Source organism: Schistocerca cancellata, unplaced genomic scaffold, assembly GCF_023864275.1.
Source record: "Schistocerca cancellata isolate TAMUIC-IGC-003103 unplaced genomic scaffold, iqSchCanc2.1 HiC_scaffold_417, whole genome shotgun sequence".
NCBI lineage: Eukaryota > Metazoa > Arthropoda > Insecta > Orthoptera > Acrididae > Schistocerca > Schistocerca cancellata.
Genome location: NW_026046434.1, coordinates 253,949 through 273,353, shown reverse-complemented (window position 1 = coordinate 273,353; position 19,405 = coordinate 253,949). Strand labels below are relative to the sequence as shown.

Genomic DNA, 19,405 nt, shown 5'->3' with positions numbered 1-19,405 from the left:
AACAGATGAAGAATCAAAGTATACAACAAGTCTCTATGAACATCACTGTCAGGACATTTTACAGACCTACGCATACCATGCCAATCTTTATGCTTCAACTATGATGGCCATGTGCTATGATTAAAGAAATTTCTCATAAAATAACAATTTTACAACTACTCCGACAAGTTCCTTACTAAAATGCTAGATGTTTAGCAATCCCCCCCCCCCCCCCCACCACAAAAATCATCTCAGAATAATCTCAAGCAGTGCTTACATCCCATGAGCACTTCTTTGCAAACAAAACCACAAAACTTTTTATACTAGCTTCCTTGTCACAGTGAACTGGAAACTAATGCTAGTGCCTCAGTTTACTAAAAAGCTTTTTTCGCTTGCAACACATAAACTACCAACTTGAACCACTTGGATTTTCAGACACACACAGAAAACTTAATTCCACAGAAATTTAGGAGTAACAGTGGTTACCTCACATTTTCACACACACTCAAATAGCTAGTTCTGTGCACTTCACACTATGTTCTCATCGTGTTTCACCAGAGAACACAGTTATCACTATGAATGGATTCTGGTAAAAGAGCATTAAAAAAAAAAAACAGCCTGATCAAAGTGATTATCTGCACATCCTCTGCCAATATCATGTCACTCTATACCCGAGGGAAACTAGAATGCAGGGAAAGGAGCTTTGTTGTGAGCACTGTGTTGGTATTTCATCATTTACTGGCCAAAGTCTTCTCAAGCCAAGTATGCACCAGCTCTGTCTATGGCTGGGTCAATCAAGAGCCCCTATCAATTTTACTTAAAAGACAAGCAGCATCAACAACTCACAGGAGGCACTGAACATTTATACCATTATCTGCACCACCTTCCACTGATTTACTGAAGAAGAAACAGCAAAGTCTGGCCAATTTTGTACACAAGTAATCTTGAAAACATTGGAGTCAACAGCAGATACATAGTTTCCAAGACTGTAGCTAGGAACAACCCTTCCATTTCAAGATTTATCTCTCACTGAGACACATCATACCCAAACTACACCTACCAGGAAATTGCTACTCAATTCATCTCTAGCTATCTATGTCATATTCAACAACTGTCTCTTTCTCACCTAAATCTTCTACAAAACTGAGTACACTGTTATGAACAAAGAACCAATGCCACATTATGGCAACAAGCCAGTGCCACTAATATCCACTCTATTGAAAACAATTGAAATGCTCATCCTGCCCAACTAACCACCATCTACAGCCCAAATCTCACTCACATCATACCTACAAATCACAAACTTCTGCGGTAAAAATAATTTTGGGTTTCAAAACACAATCTACTAATCACATACTAGTATTTATTACAGAGCCTCTCAATTCATCATTCACTTCCAAATATCGGCTTATATGCTGTTGTGCAACTGCAGTGCAAGTAAACACCCTCAAATCATCTAGAACTGAGATGCGGAAAGGGTTCACCAAGAGTTTCCAGGACAATAAATAGCGCTCTCTCTCTCTTTACACAATCGCCTAACACACTGCAAGCCATTTCAGGGCAAATGTACTTGTTTCATTATACTACGAAACGGCCAATTACATTTTCAAATTAAAAAAGCATCTACCTGATCCAACGTGATCCGCTACTCCACGCCCTTCATTCTCACAACACAACCTACCTCTTGTTAATTACATTACGTTTTACTTGTGATTATGGCTCAGCAATAGCCGAGCACTACGAAAAATACCTTATAGACTCATTTAATGTTCCCCTCCACGGAAATCTTTAGTAAAAGGCGAAAGATTTATTCGTTTTGAAGGGAAACCAGAGTGCCGATCAACGCCCTCACTTCAATACTTATGGCTGCTTCTCTATTGCTTCTCCGCGAGAACGCGGAAAATTCTTTCCGTCTTGTCTACTTCTCTACTGTCAACACACTTCCAGTGCCATGCAAGCACACACCCCAAACTAACTGTCAGCGCTGAAATACGTGTCTGCCAAATGTCGTCGATATTACTCTTTAGATAACTATTTTCATCATTTCTGTCACCATTCAAGCTGCTTCATTACCTCACCTGCCGACAGATGGCAGCACGCCCAATTCCTCTCGGCGACCCACCGTCAGAGACACAACTGCCCGCACTGCTCTGCATCTAACACTAATCTCTCTCCTCCCCACCACACTCGTTCACTGAAAAAAACAGACAACTAGATAGTTCTTTGAACGCAAAACTAGGCCACATCAGACGCAACCTGTATGTAGATGTATGGTGCAAGGGAAATATCCCCCTGCTCCCACACAACTAATTAATACTAGTTGACAACAGAAATAAAATTTCTGCCGATAGTATTTGAACCAGTCTTATTCATTTGCGAATTTCATGCATTCCTTCTTGCAGATAACAGTGCCTTGCAAATCACTCAATTCATGTTTGCTAGCCAAACGTGCTCCTCCTAAATGTTCCGTACATCATGCATTAGTGCTGATTATCAAGACTGTGTTGTGTGTCAGCCTTTTATGGTCATCAATTGCACTCTTCTTGTGTTGCTCACTCATTCTTGTAACTCAAAAGTACGTCGTTGTCATCCAAGCCTAGCACTTGGAGCAGGCCAAATCAAATGGCTCGTCCCCGTGCCACTCGAGAAACTCCCACAAGGCTTTCATGACATGTCGTAATCAAAGTCCTTCCACAACCTGTAGCGACATTTCTGCAACGACGCGGGTCCCGATACCAAAAGTATGACTTATGCTTGCTTCTATTCTATATAATAAAACCACCACTCGGAAAGCGCTATTCCCTTCCCACATCCCTCAGAATGTGGTGAACGATCATCGATTACAACCAAGATGCGATGAATCTCGATCGCAAGCCTCACGCTCAGGGACAGTGCTACCACTCATCATCGTGGTTACGTCTACTCCAGCTTTGAACTAGAGAGAGTTGAAGACATACTACAGAAATGATCCTGTGAAGTATGATCTTGCTAGCAAGCTATCACCGCTCGCTACTTATGCCACGAGACCGTCAACACGCCCTACGAGAATACGACACTCTCTTCACATTTCGCGATTTACTTATCGAAGAATTTCTTAAGCTCGGACATTCTGCAAAGAACCTACTTCTACTCTTACTTGGCCGCCATGATCTCACTCAGCTATTTTGTGCGCTACCAGTGCTTCTTGTCTTCCGAAATGAGAGACCATTGCCTCACGCGAGACTGTATGTAAACACCGCTTGCACCTCCGGCCGCTAGATGGGGGCCTGGGGCACATACAGTAGCATCCTATGGCGCAAGCAGACATGCCAAATAGCCACTGAAAGACAAACACACAAGACGGCGTTCATAGGACTCTTGTGCTTTCTTTAAAGCCGCCTCTCTCTTCGAAAATTTTCGCACCGCACTAGTTTATTCACCTCACCCTAACAGTGCAAACTCTTGTCGATATATCGCCACTTTCATGCATACTTCCTCTTTCGTTTCACTTTGCGTCTTACTTGATACCCGCCCAAGAGCTGCTGATATACAATACTCGCAATAAATGTGTTTCTCTCTGTATCTCTTTTCGCCTATCACGAGTATTGCTTTTCCTCACATGGCAATTATGAAAACACCCACAGCTAAACAAACACTTCCACTCAGCGCCACGTCAATACTACCAATCATACGCCAGTAATTTCACAGCTACTTGCTCCACTAATACATTTCTTATGTCTACTGTTAAACAGATGAAGAATCAAAGTATACAACAAGTCTCTATGAACATCACTGTCAGGACATTTTACAGACCTACGCATACCATGCCAATCTTTATGCTTCAACTATGATGGCCATGTGCTATGATTAAAGAAATTTCTCATAAAATAACAATTTTACAACTACTCCGACAAGTTCCTTACTAAAATGCTAGATGTTTAGCAATCCCCCCCCCCCCCCCACAAAAATCATCTCAGAATAATCTCAAGCAGTGCTTACATCCCATGAGCACTTCTTTGCAAACAAAACCACAAAACTTTTTATACTAGCTTCCTTGTCACAGTGAACTGGAAACTAATGCTAGTGCCTCAGTTTACTAAAAAGCTTTTTTCGCTTGCAACAAATAAACTACCAACTTGAACCACTTGGATTTTCAGACACACACAGAAAACTTAATTCCACAGAAATTTAGGAGTAACAGTGGTTACCTCACATTTTCACACACACTCAAATAGCTAGTTCTGTGCACTTCACACTATGTTCTCATCGTGTTTCACCAGAGAACACAGTTATCACTATGAATGGATTCTGGTAAAAGAGCATTAAAAAAAAAAAAAACAGCCTGATCAAAGTGATTATCTGCACATCCTCTGCCAATATCATGTCACTCTATACCCGAGGGAAACTAGAATGCAGGGAAAGGAGCTTTGTTGTGAGCACTGTGTTGGTATTTCATCATTTACTGGCCAAAGTCTTCTCAAGCCAAGTATGCACCAGCTCTGTCTATGGCTGGGTCAATCAAGAGCCCCTATCAATTTTACTTAAAAGACAAGCAGCATCAACAACTCACAGGAGGCACTGAACATTTATACCATTATCTGCACCACCTTCCACTGATTTACTGAAGAAGAAACAGCAAAGTCTGGCCAATTTTGTACACAAGTAATCTTGAAAACATTGGAGTCAACAGCAGATACATAGTTTCCAAGACTGTAGCTAGGAACAACCCTTCCATTTCAAGATTTATCTCTCACTGAGACACATCATACCCAAACTACACCTACCAGGAAATTGCTACTCAATTCATCTCTAGCTATCTATGTCATATTCAACAACTGTCTCTTTCTCACCTAAATCTTCTACAAAACTGAGTACACTGTTATGAACAAAGAACCAATGCCACATTATGGCAACAAGCCAGTGCCACTAATATCCACTCTATTGAAAACAATTGAAATGCTCATCCTGCCCAACTAACCACCATCTACAGCCCAAATCTCACTCACATCATACCTACAAATCACAAACTTCTGCGGTAAAAATAATTTTGGGTTTCAAAACACAATCTACTAATCACATACTAGTATTTATTACAGAGCCTCTCAATTCATCATTCACTTCCAAATATCGGCTTATATGCTGTTGTGCAACTGCAGTGCAAGTAAACACCCTCAAATCATCTAGAACTGAGATGCGGAAAGGGTTCACCAAGAGTTTCCAGGACAATAAATAGCGCTCTCTCTCTCTTTACACAATCGCCTAACACACTGCAAGCCATTTCAGGGCAAATGTACTTGTTTCATTATACTACGAAACGGCCAATTACATTTTCAAATTAAAAAAGCATCTACCTGATCCAACGTGATCCGCTACTCCACGCCCTTCATTCTCACAACACAACCTATCTCTTGTTAATTACATTACGTTTTACTTGTGATTATGGCTCAGCAATAGCCGAGCACTACGAAAAATACCTTATAGACTCATTTAATGTTCCCCTCCACGGAAATCTTTAGTAAAAGGCGAAAGATTTATTCGTTTTGAAGGGAAACCAGAGTGCCGATCAACGCCCTCACTTCAATACTTATGGCTGCTTCTCTATTGCTTCTCCGCGAGAACGCGGAAAATTCTTTCCGTCTTGTCTACTTCTCTACTGTCAACACACTTCCAGTGCCATGCAAGCACACACCCCAAACTAACTGTCAGCGCTGAAATACGTGTCTGCCAAATGTCGTCGATATTACTCTTTAGATAACTATTTTCATCATTTCTGTCACCATTCAAGCTGCTTCATTACCTCACCTGCCGACAGATGGCAGCACGCCCAATTCCTCTCGGCGACCCACCGTCAGAGACACAACTGCCCGCACTGCTCTGCATCTAACACTAATCTCTCTCCTCCCCACCACACTCGTTCACTGAAAAAACAGACAACTAGATAGTTCTTTGAACGCAAAACTAGGCCACATCAGACGCAACCTGTATGTAGATGTATGGTGCAAGGGAAATATCCCCCTGCTCCCACACAACTAATTAATACTAGTTGACAACAGAAATAAAATTTCTGCCGATAGTATTTGAACCAGTCTTATTCATTTGCGAATTTCATGCATTCCTTCTTGCAGATAACAGTGCCTTGCAAATCACTCAATTCATGTTTGCTAGCCAAACGTGCTCCTCCTAAATGTTCCGTACATCATGCATTAGTGCTGATTATCAAGACTGTGTTGTGTGTCAGCCTTTTATGGTCATCAATTGCACTCTTCTTGTGTTGCTCACTCATTCTTGTAACTCAAAAGTACGTCGTTGTCATCCAAGCCTAGCACTTGGAGCAGGCCAAATCAAATGGCTCGTCCCCGTGCCACTCGAGAAACTCCCACAAGGCTTTCATGACATGTCGTAATCAAAGTCCTTCCACAACCTGTAGCGACATTTCTGCAACGACGCGGGTCCCGATACCAAAAGTATGACTTATGCTTGCTTCTATTCTATATAATAAAACCACCACTCGGAAAGCGCTATTCCCTTCCCACATCCCTCAGAATGTGGTGAACGATCATCGATTACAACCAAGATGCGATGAATCTCGATCGCAAGCCTCACGCTCAGGGACAGTGCTACCACTCATCATCGTGGTTACGTCTACTCCAGCTTTGAACTAGAGAGAGTTGAAGACATGCTACAGAAATGATCCTGTGAAGTATGATCTTGCTAGCAAGCTATCACCGCTCGCTACTTATGCCACGAGACCGTCAACACGCCCTACGAGAATACGACACTCTCTTCACATTTCGCGATTTACTTATCGAAGAATTTCTTAAGCTCGGACATTCTGCAAAGAACCTACTTCTACTCTTACTTGGCCGCCATGATCTCACTCAGCTATTTTGTGCGCTACCAGTGCTTCTTGTCTTCCGAAATGAGAGACCATTGCCTCACGCGAGACTGTATGTAAACACCGCTTGCACCTCCGGCCGCTAGATGGGGGCCTGGGGCACATACAGTAGCATCCTATGGCGCAAGCAGACATGCCAAATAGCCACTGAAAGACAAACACACAAGACGGCGTTCATAGGACTCTTGTGCTTTCTTTAAAGCCGCCTCTCTCTTCGAAAATTTTCGCACCGCACTAGTTTATTCACCTCACCCTAACAGTGCAAACTCTTGTCGATATATCGCCACTTTCATGCATACTTCCTCTTTCGTTTCACTTTGCGTCTTACTTGATACCCGCCCAAGAGCTGCTGATATACAATACTCGCAATAAATGTGTTTCTCTCTGTATCTCTTTTCGCCTATCACGAGTATTGCTTTTCCTCACATGGCAATTATGAAAACACCCACAGCTAAACAAACACTTCCACTCAGCGCCACGTCAATACTACCAATCATACGCCAGTAATTTCACAGCTACTTGCTCCACTAATACATTTCTTATGTCTACTGTTAAACAGATGAAGAATCAAAGTATACAACAAGTCTCTATGAACATCACTGTCAGGACATTTTACAGACCTACGCATACCATGCCAATCTTTATGCTTCAACTATGATGGCCATGTGCTATGATTAAAGAAATTTCTCATAAAATAACAATTTTACAACTACTCCGACAAGTTCCTTACTAAAATGCTAGATGTTTAGCAATCCCCCCCCCCCCCCCCCCACAAAAATCATCTCAGAATAATCTCAAGCAGTGCTTACATCCCATGAGCACTTCTTTGCAAACAAAACCACAAAACTTTTTATACTAGCTTCCTTGTCACAGTGAACTGGAAACTAATGCTAGTGCCTCAGTTTACTAAAAAGCTTTTTTCGCTTGCAACACATAAACTACCAACTTGAACCACTTGGATTTTCAGACACACACAGAAAACTTAATTCCACAGAAATTTAGGAGTAACAGTGGTTACCTCACATTTTCACACACACTCAAATAGCTAGTTCTGTGCACTTCACACTATGTTCTCATCGTGTTTCACCAGAGAACACAGTTATCACTATGAATGGATTCTGGTAAAAGAGCATTAAAAAAAAAACAGCCTGATCAAAGTGATTATCTGCACATCCTCTGCCAATATCATGTCACTCTATACCCGAGGGAAACTAGAATGCAGGGAAAGGAGCTTTGTTGTGAGCACTGTGTTGGTATTTCATCATTTACTGGCCAAAGTCTTCTCAAGCCAAGTATGCACCAGCTCTGTCTATGGCTGGGTCAATCAAGAGCCCCTATCAATTTTACTTAAAAGACAAGCAGCATCAACAACTCACAGGAGGCACTGAACATTTATACCATTATCTGCACCACCTTCCACTGATTTACTGAAGAAGAAACAGCAAAGTCTGGCCAATTTTGTACACAAGTAATCTTGAAAACATTGGAGTCAACAGCAGATACATAGTTTCCAAGACTGTAGCTAGGAACAACCCTTCCATTTCAAGATTTATCTCTCACTGAGACACATCATACCCAAACTACACCTACCAGGAAATTGCTACTCAATTCATCTCTAGCTATCTATGTCATATTCAACAACTGTCTCTTTCTCACCTAAATCTTCTACAAAACTGAGTACACTGTTATGAACAAAGAACCAATGCCACATTATGGCAACAAGCCAGTGCCACTAATATCCACTCTATTGAAAACAATTGAAATGCTCATCCTGCCCAACTAACCACCATCTACAGCCCAAATCTCACTCACATCATACCTACAAATCACAAACTTCTGCGGTAAAAATAATTTTGGGTTTCAAAACACAATCTACTAATCACATACTAGTATTTATTACAGAGCCTCTCAATTCATCATTCACTTCCAAATATCGGCTTATATGCTGTTGTGCAACTGCAGTGCAAGTAAACACCCTCAAATCATCTAGAACTGAGATGCGGAAAGGGTTCACCAAGAGTTTCCAGGACAATAAATAGCGCTCTCTCTCTCTTTACACAATCGCCTAACACACTTGCAAGCCATTTCAGGGCAAATGTACTTGTTTCATTATACTACGAAACGGCCAATTACATTTTCAAATTAAAAAAGCATCTACCTGATCCAACGTGATCCGCTACTCCACGCCCTTCATTCTCACAACACAACCTACCTCTTGTTAATTACATTACGTTTTACTTGTGATTATGGCTCAGCAATAGCCGAGCACTACGAAAAATACCTTATAGACTCATTTAATGTTCCCCTCCACGGAAATCTTTAGTAAAAGGCGAAAGATTTATTCGTTTTGAAGGGAAACCAGAGTGCCGATCAACGCCCTCACTTCAATACTTATGGCTGCTTCTCTATTGCTTCTCCGCGAGAACGCGGAAAATTCTTTCCGTCTTGTCTACTTCTCTACTGTCAACACACTTCCAGTGCCATGCAAGCACACACCCCAAACTAACTGTCAGCGCTGAAATACGTGTCTGCCAAATGTCGTCGATATTACTCTTTAGATAACTATTTTCATCATTTCTGTCACCATTCAAGCTGCTTCATTACCTCACCTGCCGACAGATGGCAGCACGCCCAATTCCTCTCGGCGACCCACCGTCAGAGACACAACTGCCCGCACTGCTCTGCATCTAACACTAATCTCTCTCCTCCCCACCACACTCGTTCACTGAAAAAACAGACAACTAGATAGTTCTTTGAACGCAAAACTAGGCCACATCAGACGCAACCTGTATGTAGATGTATGGTGCAAGGGAAATATCCCCCTGCTCCCACACAACTAATTAATACTAGTTGACAACAGAAATAAAATTTCTGCCGATAGTATTTGAACCAGTCTTATTCATTTGCGAATTTCATGCATTCCTTCTTGCAGATAACAGTGCCTTGCAAATCACTCAATTCATGTTTGCTAGCCAAACGTGCTCCTCCTAAATGTTCCGTACATCATGCATTAGTGCTGATTATCAAGACTGTGTTGTGTGTCAGCCTTTTATGGTCATCAATTGCACTCTTCTTGTGTTGCTCACTCATTCTTGTAACTCAAAAGTACGTCGTTGTCATCCAAGCCTAGCACTTGGAGCAGGCCAAATCAAATGGCTCGTCCCCGTGCCACTCGAGAAACTCCCACAAGGCTTTCATGACATGTCGTAATCAAAGTCCTTCCACAACCTGTAGCGACATTTCTGCAACGACGCGGGTCCCGATACCAAAAGTATGACTTATGCTTGCTTCTATTCTATATAATAAAACCACCACTCGGAAAGCGCTATTCCCTTCCCACATCCCTCAGAATGTGGTGAACGATCATCGATTACAACCAAGATGCGATGAATCTCGATCGCAAGCCTCACGCTCAGGGACAGTGCTACCACTCATCATCGTGGTTACGTCTACTCCAGCTTTGAACTAGAGAGAGTTGAAGACATACTACAGAAATGATCCTGTGAAGTATGATCTTGCTAGCAAGCTATCACCGCTCGCTACTTATGCCACGAGACCGTCAACACGCCCTACGAGAATACGACACTCTCTTCACATTTCGCGATTTACTTATCGAAGAATTTCTTAAGCTCGGACATTCTGCAAAGAACCTACTTCTACTCTTACTTGGCCGCCATGATCTCACTCAGCTATTTTGTGCGCTACCAGTGCTTCTTGTCTTCCGAAATGAGAGACCATTGCCTCACGCGAGACTGTATGTAAACACCGCTTGCACCTCCGGCCGCTAGATGGGGGCCTGGGGCACATACAGTAGCATCCTATGGCGCAAGCAGACATGCCAAATAGCCACTGAAAGACAAACACACAAGACGGCGTTCATAGGACTCTTGTGCTTTCTTTAAAGCCGCCTCTCTCTTCGAAAATTTTCGCACCGCACTAGTTTATTCACCTCACCCTAACAGTGCAAACTCTTGTCGATATATCGCCACTTTCATGCATACTTCCTCTTTCGTTTCACTTTGCGTCTTACTTGATACCCGCCCAAGAGCTGCTGATATACAATACTCGCAATAAATGTGTTTCTCTCTGTATCTCTTTTCGCCTATCACGAGTATTGCTTTTCCTCACATGGCAATTATGAAAACACCCACAGCTAAACAAACACTTCCACTCAGCGCCACGTCAATACTACCAATCATACGCCAGTAATTTCACAGCTACTTGCTCCACTAATACATTTCTTATGTCTACTGTTAAACAGATGAAGAATCAAAGTATACAACAAGTCTCTATGAACATCACTGTCAGGACATTTTACAGACCTACGCATACCATGCCAATCTTTATGCTTCAACTATGATGGCCATGTGCTATGATTAAAGAAATTTCTCATAAAATAACAATTTTACAACTACTCCGACAAGTTCCTTACTAAAATGCTAGATGTTTAGCAATCCCCCCACCCCTAAAAAATCATCTCAGAATAATCTCAAGCAGTGCTTACATCCCATGAGCACTTCTTTGCAAACAAAACCACAAACTACTTTTTATACTAGCTTCCTTGTCACAGTGAACTGGAAACTAATGCTAGTGCCTCAGTTTACTAAAAAGCTTTTTTCGCTTGCAACAAATAAACTACCAACTTGAACCACTTGGATTTTCAGACACACACAGAAAACTTAATTCCACAGAAATTTAGGAGTAACAGTGGTTACCTCACATTTTCACACACACTCAAATAGCTAGTTCTGTGCACTTCACACTATGTTCTCATCGTGTTTCACCAGAGAACACAGTTATCACTATGAATGGATTCTGGTAAAAGAGCATTAAAAAAAAAAACAGCCTGATCAAAGTGATTATCTGCACATCCTCTGCCAATATCATGTCACTCTATACCCGAGGGAAACTAGAATGCAGGGAAAGGAGCTTTGTTGTGAGCACTGTGTTGGTATTTCATCATTTACTGGCCAAAGTCTTCTCAAGCCAAGTATGCACCAGCTCTGTCTATGGCTGGGTCAATCAAGAGCCCCTATCAATTTTACTTAAAAGACAAGCAGCATCAACAACTCACAGGAGGCACTGAACATTTATACCATTATCTGCACCACCTTCCACTGATTTACTTAAGAAGAAACAGCAAAGTCTGGCCAATTTTGTACACAAGTAATCTTGAAAACATTGGAGTCAACAGCAGATACATAGTTTCCAAGACTGTAGCTAGGAACAACCCTTCCATTTCAAGATTTATCTCTCACTGAGACACATCATACCCAAACTACACCTACCAGGAAATTGCTACTCAATTCATCTCTAGCTATCTATGTCATATTCAACAACTGTCTCTTTCTCACCTAAATCTTCTACAAAACTGAGTACACTGTTATGAACAAAGAACCAATGCCACTTTATGGCAACAAGCCAGTGCCACTAATATCCACTCTATTGAAAACAATTGAAATGCTCATCCTGCCCAACTAACCACCATCTACAGCCCAAATCTCACTCACATCATACCTACAAATCACAAACTTCTGCGGTAAAAATAATTTTGGGTTTCAAAACACAATCTACTAATCACATACTAGTATTTATTACAGAGCCTCTGAATTCATCATTCACTTCCAAATATCGGCTTATATGCTGTTGTGCAACTGCAGTGCAAGTAAACACCCTCAAATCATCTAGAACTGAGATGCGGAAAGGGTTCACCAAGAGTTTACAGGACAATAAATAGCGCTCTCTCTCTCTTTACACAATCGCCTAACACACTGCAAGCCATTTCAGGGCAAATGTACTTGTTTCATTATACTACGAAACGGCCAATTACATTTTCAAATTAAAAAAGCATCTACCTGATCCAACGTGATCCGCTACTCCACGCCCTTCATTCTCACAACACAACCTACCTCTTGTTAATTACATTACGTTTTACTTGTGATTATGGCTCAGCAATAGCCGAGCACTACGAAAAATACCTTATAGACTCATTTAATGTTCCCCTCCACGGAAATCTTTAGTAAAAGGCGAAAGATTTATTCGTTTTGAAGGGAAACCAGAGTGCCGATCAACGCCCTCACTTCAATACTTATGGCTGCTTCTCTATTGCTTCTCCGCGAGAACGCGGAAAATTCTTTCCGTCTTGTCTACTTCTCTACTGTCAACACACTTCCAGTGCCATGCAAGCACACACCCCAAACTAACTGTCAGCGCTGAAATACGTGTCTGCCAAATGTCGTCGATATTACTCTTTAGATAACTATTTTCATCATTTCTGTCACCATTCAAGCTGCTTCATTACCTCACCTGCCGACAGATGGCAGCACGCCCAATTCCTCTCGGCGACCCACCGTCAGAGACACAACTGCCCGCACTGCTCTGCATCTAACACTAATCTCTCTCCTCCCCACCACACTCGTTCACTGAAAAAACAGACAACTAGATAGTTCTTTGAACGCAAAACTAGGCCACATCAGACGCAACCTGTATGTAGATGTATGGTGCAAGGGAAATATCCCCCTGCTCCCACACAACTAATTAATACTAGTTGACAACAGAAATAAAATTTCTGCCGATAGTATTTGAACCAGTCTTATTCATTTGCGAATTTCATGCATTCCTTCTTGCAGATAACAGTGCCTTGCAAATCACTCAATTCATGTTTGCTAGCCAAACGTGCTCCTCCTAAATGTTCCGTACATCATGCATTAGTGCTGATTATCAAGACTGTGTTGTGTGTCAGCCTTTTATGGTCATCAATTGCACTCTTCTTGTGTTGCTCACTCATTCTTGTAACTCAAAAGTACGTCGTTGTCATCCAAGCCTAGCACTTGGAGCAGGCCAAATCAAATGGCTCGTCCCCGTGCCACTCGAGAAACTCCCACAAGGCTTTCATGACATGTCGTAATCAAAGTCCTTCCACAACCTGTAGCGACATTTCTGCAACGACGCGGGTCCCGATACCAAAAGTATGACTTATGCTTGCTTCTATTCTATATAATAAAACCACCACTCGGAAAGCGCTATTCCCTTCCCACATCCCTCAGAATGTGGTGAACGATCATCGATTACAACCAAGATGCGATGAATCTCGATCGCAAGCCTCACGCTCAGGGACAGTGCTACCACTCATCATCGTGGTTACGTCTACTCCAGCTTTGAACTAGAGAGAGTTGAAGACATACTACAGAAATGATCCTGTGAAGTATGATCTTGCTAGCAAGCTATCACCGCTCGCTACTTATGCCACGAGACCGTCAACACGCCCTACGAGAATACGACACTCTCTTCACATTTCGCGATTTACTTATCGAAGAATTTCTTAAGCTCGGACATTCTGCAAAGAACCTACTTCTACTCTTACTTGGCCGCCATGATCTCACTCAGCTATTTTGTGCGCTACCAGTGCTTCTTGTCTTCCGAAATGAGAGACCATTGCCTCACGCGAGACTGTATGTAAACACCGCTTGCACCTCCGGCCGCTAGATGGGGGCCTGGGGCACATACAGTAGCATCCTATGGCGCAAGCAGACATGCCAAATAGCCACTGAAAGACAAACACACAAGACGGCGTTCATAGGACTCTTGTGCTTTCTTTAAAGCCGCCTCTCTCTTCGAAAATTTTCGCACCGCACTAGTTTATTCACCTCACCCTAACAGTGCAAACTCTTGTCGATATATCGCCACTTTCATGCATACTTCCTCTTTCGTTTCACTTTGCGTCTTACTTGATACCCGCCCAAGAGCTGCTGATATACAATACTCGCAATAAATGTGTTTCTCTCTGTATCTCTTTTCGCCTATCACGAGTATTGCTTTTCCTCACATGGCAATTATGAAAACACCCACAGCTAAACAAACACTTCCACTCAGCGCCACGTCAATACTACCAATCATACGCCAGTAATTTCACAGCTACTTGCTCCACTAATACATTTCTTATGTCTACTGTTAAACAGATGAAGAATCAAAGTATACAACAAGTCTCTATGAACATCACTGTCAGGACATTTTACAGACCTACGCATACCATGCCAATCTTTATGCTTCAACTATGATGGCCATGTGCTATGATTAAAGAAATTTCTCATAAAATAACAATTTTACAACTACTCCGACAAGTTCCTTACTAAAATGCTAGATGTTTAGCAATCCCCCCACCCCTAAAAAATCATCTCAGAATAATTTCAAGCAGTGCTTACATCCCATGAGCACTTCTTTGCAAACAAAACCACAAACTACTTTTTATACTAGCTTCCTTGTCACAGTGAACTGGAAACTAATGCTAGTGCCTCAGTTTACTAAAAAGCTTTTTTCGCTTGCAACAAATAAACTACCAACTTGAACCACTTGGATTTTCAGACACACACAGAAAACTTAATTCCACAGAAATTTAGGAGTAACAGTGGTTACCTCACATTTTCACACACACTCAAATAGCTAGTTCTGTGCACTTCACACTATGTTCTCATCGTGTTTCACCAGAGAACACAGTTATCACTATGAATGGATTCTGGTAAAAGAGCATTAAAAAAAAAAACAGCCTGATCAAAGTGATTATCTGCACATCCTCTGCCAATATCATGTCACTCTATACCCGAGGGAAACTAGAATGCAGGGAAAGGAGCTTTGTTGTGAGCACTGTGTTGGTATTTCATCATTTACTGGCCAAAGTCTTCTCAAGCCAAGTATGCACCAGCTCTGTCTATGGCTGGGTCAATCAAGAGCCCCTATCAATTTTACTTAAAAGACAAGCAGCATCAACAACTCACAGGAGGCACTGAACATTTATACCATTATCTGCACCACCTTCCACTGATTTACTGAAGAAGAAACAGCAAAGTCTGGCCAATTTTGTACACAAGTAATCTTGAAAACATTGGAGTCAACAGCAGATACATAGTTTCCAAGACTGTAGCTAGGAACAACCCTTCCATTTCAAGATTTATCTCTCACTGAGACACATCATACCCAAACTACACCTACCAGGAAATTGCTACTCAATTCATCTCTAGCTATCTATGTCATATTCAACAACTGTCTCTTTCTCACCTAAATCTTCTACAAAACTGAGTACACTGTTATGAACAAAGAACCAATGCCACATTATGGCAACAAGCCAGTGCCACTAATATCCACTCTATTGAAAACAATTGAAATGCTCATCCTGCCCAACTAACCACCATCTACAGCCCAAATCTCACTCACATCATACCTACAAATCACAAACTTCTGCGGTAAAAATAATTTTGGGTTTCAAAACACAATCTACTAATCACATACTAGTATTTATTACAGAGCCTCTCAATTCATCATTCACTTCCAAATATCGGCTTATATGCTGTTGTGCAACTGCAGTGCAAGTAAACACCCTCAAATCATCTAGAACTGAGATGCGGAAAGGGTTCACCAAGAGTTTCCAGGACAATAAATAGCGCTCTCTCTCTCTTTACACAATCGCCTAACACACTGCAAGCCATTTCAGGGCAAATGTACTTGTTTCATTATACTACGAAACGGCCAATTACATTTTCAAATTAAAAAAGCATCTACCTGATCCAACGTGATCCGCTACTCCACGCCCTTCATTCTCACAACACAACCTACCTCTTGTTAATTACATTACGTTTTACTTGTGATTATGGCTCAGCAATAGCCGAGCACTACGAAAAATACCTTATAGACTCATTTAATGTTCCCCTCCACGGAAATCTTTAGTAAAAGGCGAAAGATTTATTCGTTTTGAAGGGAAACCAGAGTGCCGATCAACGCCCTCACTTCAATACTTATGGCTGCTTCTCTATTGCTTCTCCGCGAGAACGCGGAAAATTCTTTCCGTCTTGTCTACTTCTCTACTGTCAACACACTTCCAGTGCCATGCAAGCACACACCCCAAACTAACTGTCAGCGCTGAAATACGTGTCTGCCAAATGTCGTCGATATTACTCTTTAGATAACTATTTTCATCATTTCTGTCACCATTCAAGCTGCTTCATTACCTCACCTGCCGACAGATGGCAGCACGCCCAATTCCTCTCGGCGACCCACCGTCAGAGACACAACTGCCCGCACTGCTCTGCATCTAACACTAATCTCTCTCCTCCCCACCACACTCGTTCACTGAAAAAACAGACAACTAGATAGTTCTTTGAACGCAAAACTAGGCCACATCAGACGCAACCTGTATGTAGATGTATGGTGCAAGGGAAATATCCCCCTGCTCCCACACAACTAATTAATACTAGTTGACAACAGAAATAAAATTTCTGCCGATAGTATTTGAACCAGTCTTATTCATTTGCGAATTTCATGCATTCCTTCTTGCAGATAACAGTGCCTTGCAAATCACTCAATTCATGTTTGCTAGCCAAACGTGCTCCTCCTAAATGTTCCGTACATCATGCATTAGTGCTGATTATCAAGACTGTGTTGTGTGTCAGCCTTTTATGGTCATCAATTGCACTCTTCTTGTGTTGCTCACTCATTCTTGTAACTCAAAAGTACGTCGTTGTCATCCAAGCCTAGCACTTGGAGCAGGCCAAATCAAATGGCTCGTCCCCATGCCACTCGAGAAACTCCCACAAGGCTTTCATGACATGTCGTAATCAAAGTCCTTCCACAACCTGTAGCGACATTTCTGCAACGACGCGGGTCCCGATACCAAAAGTATGACTTATGCTTGCTTCTATTCTATATAATAAAACCACCACTCGGAAAGCGCTATTCCCTTCCCACATCCCTCAGAATGTGGTGAACGATCATCGATTACAACCAAGATGCGATGAATCTCGATCGCAAGCCTCACGCTCAGGGACAGTGCTACCACTCATCATCGTGGTTACGTCTACTCCAGCTTTGAACTAGAGAGAGTTGAAGACATACTACAGAAATGATCCTGTGAAGTATGATCTTGCTAGCAAGCTATCACCGCTCGCTACTTATGCCACGAGACCGTCAACACGCCCTACGAGAATACGACACTCTCTTCACATTTCGCGATTTACTTATCGAAGAATTTCTTAAGCTCGGACATTCTGCAAAGAACCTACTTCTACTCTTACTTGGCCGCCATGATCTCACTCAGCTATTTTGTGCGCTACCAGTGCTTCTTGTCTTCCGAAATGAGAGACCATTGCCTCACGCGAGACTGTATGTAAACACCGCTTGCACCTCCGGCCGCTAGATGGGGGCCTGGGGCACATACAGTAGCATCCTATGGCGCAAGCAGACATGCCAAATAGCCACTGAAAGACAAACACACAAGACGGCGTTCATAGGACTCTTGTGCTTTCTTTAAAGCCGCCTCTCTCTTCGAAAATTTTCGCACCGCACTAGTTTATTCACCTCACCCTAACAGTGCAAACTCTTGTCGATATATCGCCACTTTCATGCATACTTCCTCTTTCGTTTCACTTTGCGTCTTACTTGATACCCGCCCAAGAGCTGCTGATATACAATACTCGCAATAAATGTGTTTCTCTCTGTATCTCTTTTCGCCTATCACGAGTATTGCTTTTCCTCACATGGCAATTATGAAAACACCCACAGCTAAACAAACACTTCCACTCAGCGCCACGTCAATACTACCAATCATACGCCAGTAATTTCACAGCTACTTGCTCCACTAATACATTTCTTATGTCTACTGTTAAACAGATGAAGAATCAAAGTATACAACAAGTCTCTATGAACATCACTGTCAGGACATTTTACAGACCTACGCATACCATGCCAATCTTTATGCTTCAACTATGATGGCCATGTGCTATGATTAAAGAAATTTCTCATAAAATAACAATTTTACAACTACTCCGACAAGTTCCTTACTAAAATGCTAGATGTTTAGCAATCCCCCCACCCCTAAAAAATCATCTCAGAATAATCTCAAGCAGTGCTTACATCCCATGAGCACTTCTTTGCAAACAAAACCACAAACTACTTTTTATACTAGCTTCCTTGTCACAGTGAACTGGAAACTAATGCTAGTGCCTCAGTTTACTAAAAAGCTTTTTTCGCTTGCAACAAATAAACTACCAACTTGAACCACTTGGATTTTCAGACACACACAGAAAACTTAATTCCACAGAAATTTAGGAGTAACAGTGGTTACCTCACATTTTCACACACACTCAAATAGCTAGTTCTGTGCACTTCACACTATGTTCTCATCGTGTTTCACCAGAGAACACAGTTATCACTATGAATGGATTCTGGTAAAAGAGCATTAAAAAAAAAAACAGCCTGATCAAAGTGATTATCTGCACATCCTCTGCCAATATCATGTCACTCTATACCCGAGGGAAACTAGAATGCAGGGAAAGGAGCTTTGTTGTGAGCACTGTGTTGGTATTTCATCATTTACTGGCCAAAGTCTTCTCAAGCCAAGTATGCACCAGCTCTGTCTATGGCTGGGTCAATCAAGAGCCCCTATCAATTTTACTTAAAAGACAAGCAGCATCAACAACTCACAGGAGGCACTGAACATTTATACCATTATCTGCACCACCTTCCACTGATTTACTGAAGAAGAAACAGCAAAGTCTGGCCAATTTT

General features: G+C 42.0%; 10 non-coding genes across 10 annotated transcripts; all 10 read right to left on the bottom strand.

Annotated features, from left to right (window-relative positions):
• Nucleotides 1-1,696: 1,696 nt before the first annotated feature.
• Nucleotides 1,697-1,815, bottom strand: LOC126123138 (U5 spliceosomal RNA). The gene has a single exon (XR_007526246.1). It is a non-coding gene; the product is annotated as a U5 spliceosomal RNA (small nuclear RNA).
• A 944-nt stretch (nucleotides 1,816-2,759) lies between these two features.
• On the bottom strand, nucleotides 2,760-2,966 carry LOC126123007 (small nucleolar RNA U3). The gene has a single exon (XR_007526127.1). It is a non-coding gene; the product is annotated as a small nucleolar RNA U3 (small nucleolar RNA).
• A 2,433-nt stretch (nucleotides 2,967-5,399) lies between these two features.
• LOC126123137 (U5 spliceosomal RNA) lies at nucleotides 5,400-5,518 on the bottom strand. Its single transcript, XR_007526245.1, has one exon. It is a non-coding gene; the product is annotated as a U5 spliceosomal RNA (small nuclear RNA).
• Nucleotides 5,519-6,461: 943 nt separating this feature from the next.
• On the bottom strand, nucleotides 6,462-6,668 carry LOC126123052 (small nucleolar RNA U3). Its single transcript, XR_007526168.1, has one exon. It is a non-coding gene; the product is annotated as a small nucleolar RNA U3 (small nucleolar RNA).
• A 2,433-nt stretch (nucleotides 6,669-9,101) lies between these two features.
• On the bottom strand, nucleotides 9,102-9,220 carry LOC126123136 (U5 spliceosomal RNA). Its single transcript, XR_007526244.1, has one exon. It is a non-coding gene; the product is annotated as a U5 spliceosomal RNA (small nuclear RNA).
• Nucleotides 9,221-10,163: 943 nt separating this feature from the next.
• LOC126123006 (small nucleolar RNA U3) lies at nucleotides 10,164-10,370 on the bottom strand. The gene has a single exon (XR_007526126.1). It is a non-coding gene; the product is annotated as a small nucleolar RNA U3 (small nucleolar RNA).
• A 2,428-nt stretch (nucleotides 10,371-12,798) lies between these two features.
• Nucleotides 12,799-12,917, bottom strand: LOC126123135 (U5 spliceosomal RNA). Its single transcript, XR_007526243.1, has one exon. It is a non-coding gene; the product is annotated as a U5 spliceosomal RNA (small nuclear RNA).
• A 943-nt stretch (nucleotides 12,918-13,860) lies between these two features.
• LOC126123005 (small nucleolar RNA U3) lies at nucleotides 13,861-14,067 on the bottom strand. Its single transcript, XR_007526125.1, has one exon. It is a non-coding gene; the product is annotated as a small nucleolar RNA U3 (small nucleolar RNA).
• A 2,428-nt stretch (nucleotides 14,068-16,495) lies between these two features.
• Nucleotides 16,496-16,614, bottom strand: LOC126123134 (U5 spliceosomal RNA). Its single transcript, XR_007526242.1, has one exon. It is a non-coding gene; the product is annotated as a U5 spliceosomal RNA (small nuclear RNA).
• Nucleotides 16,615-17,557: 943 nt separating this feature from the next.
• Nucleotides 17,558-17,764, bottom strand: LOC126123004 (small nucleolar RNA U3). Its single transcript, XR_007526124.1, has one exon. It is a non-coding gene; the product is annotated as a small nucleolar RNA U3 (small nucleolar RNA).
• Nucleotides 17,765-19,405: the final 1,641 nt, after the last annotated feature.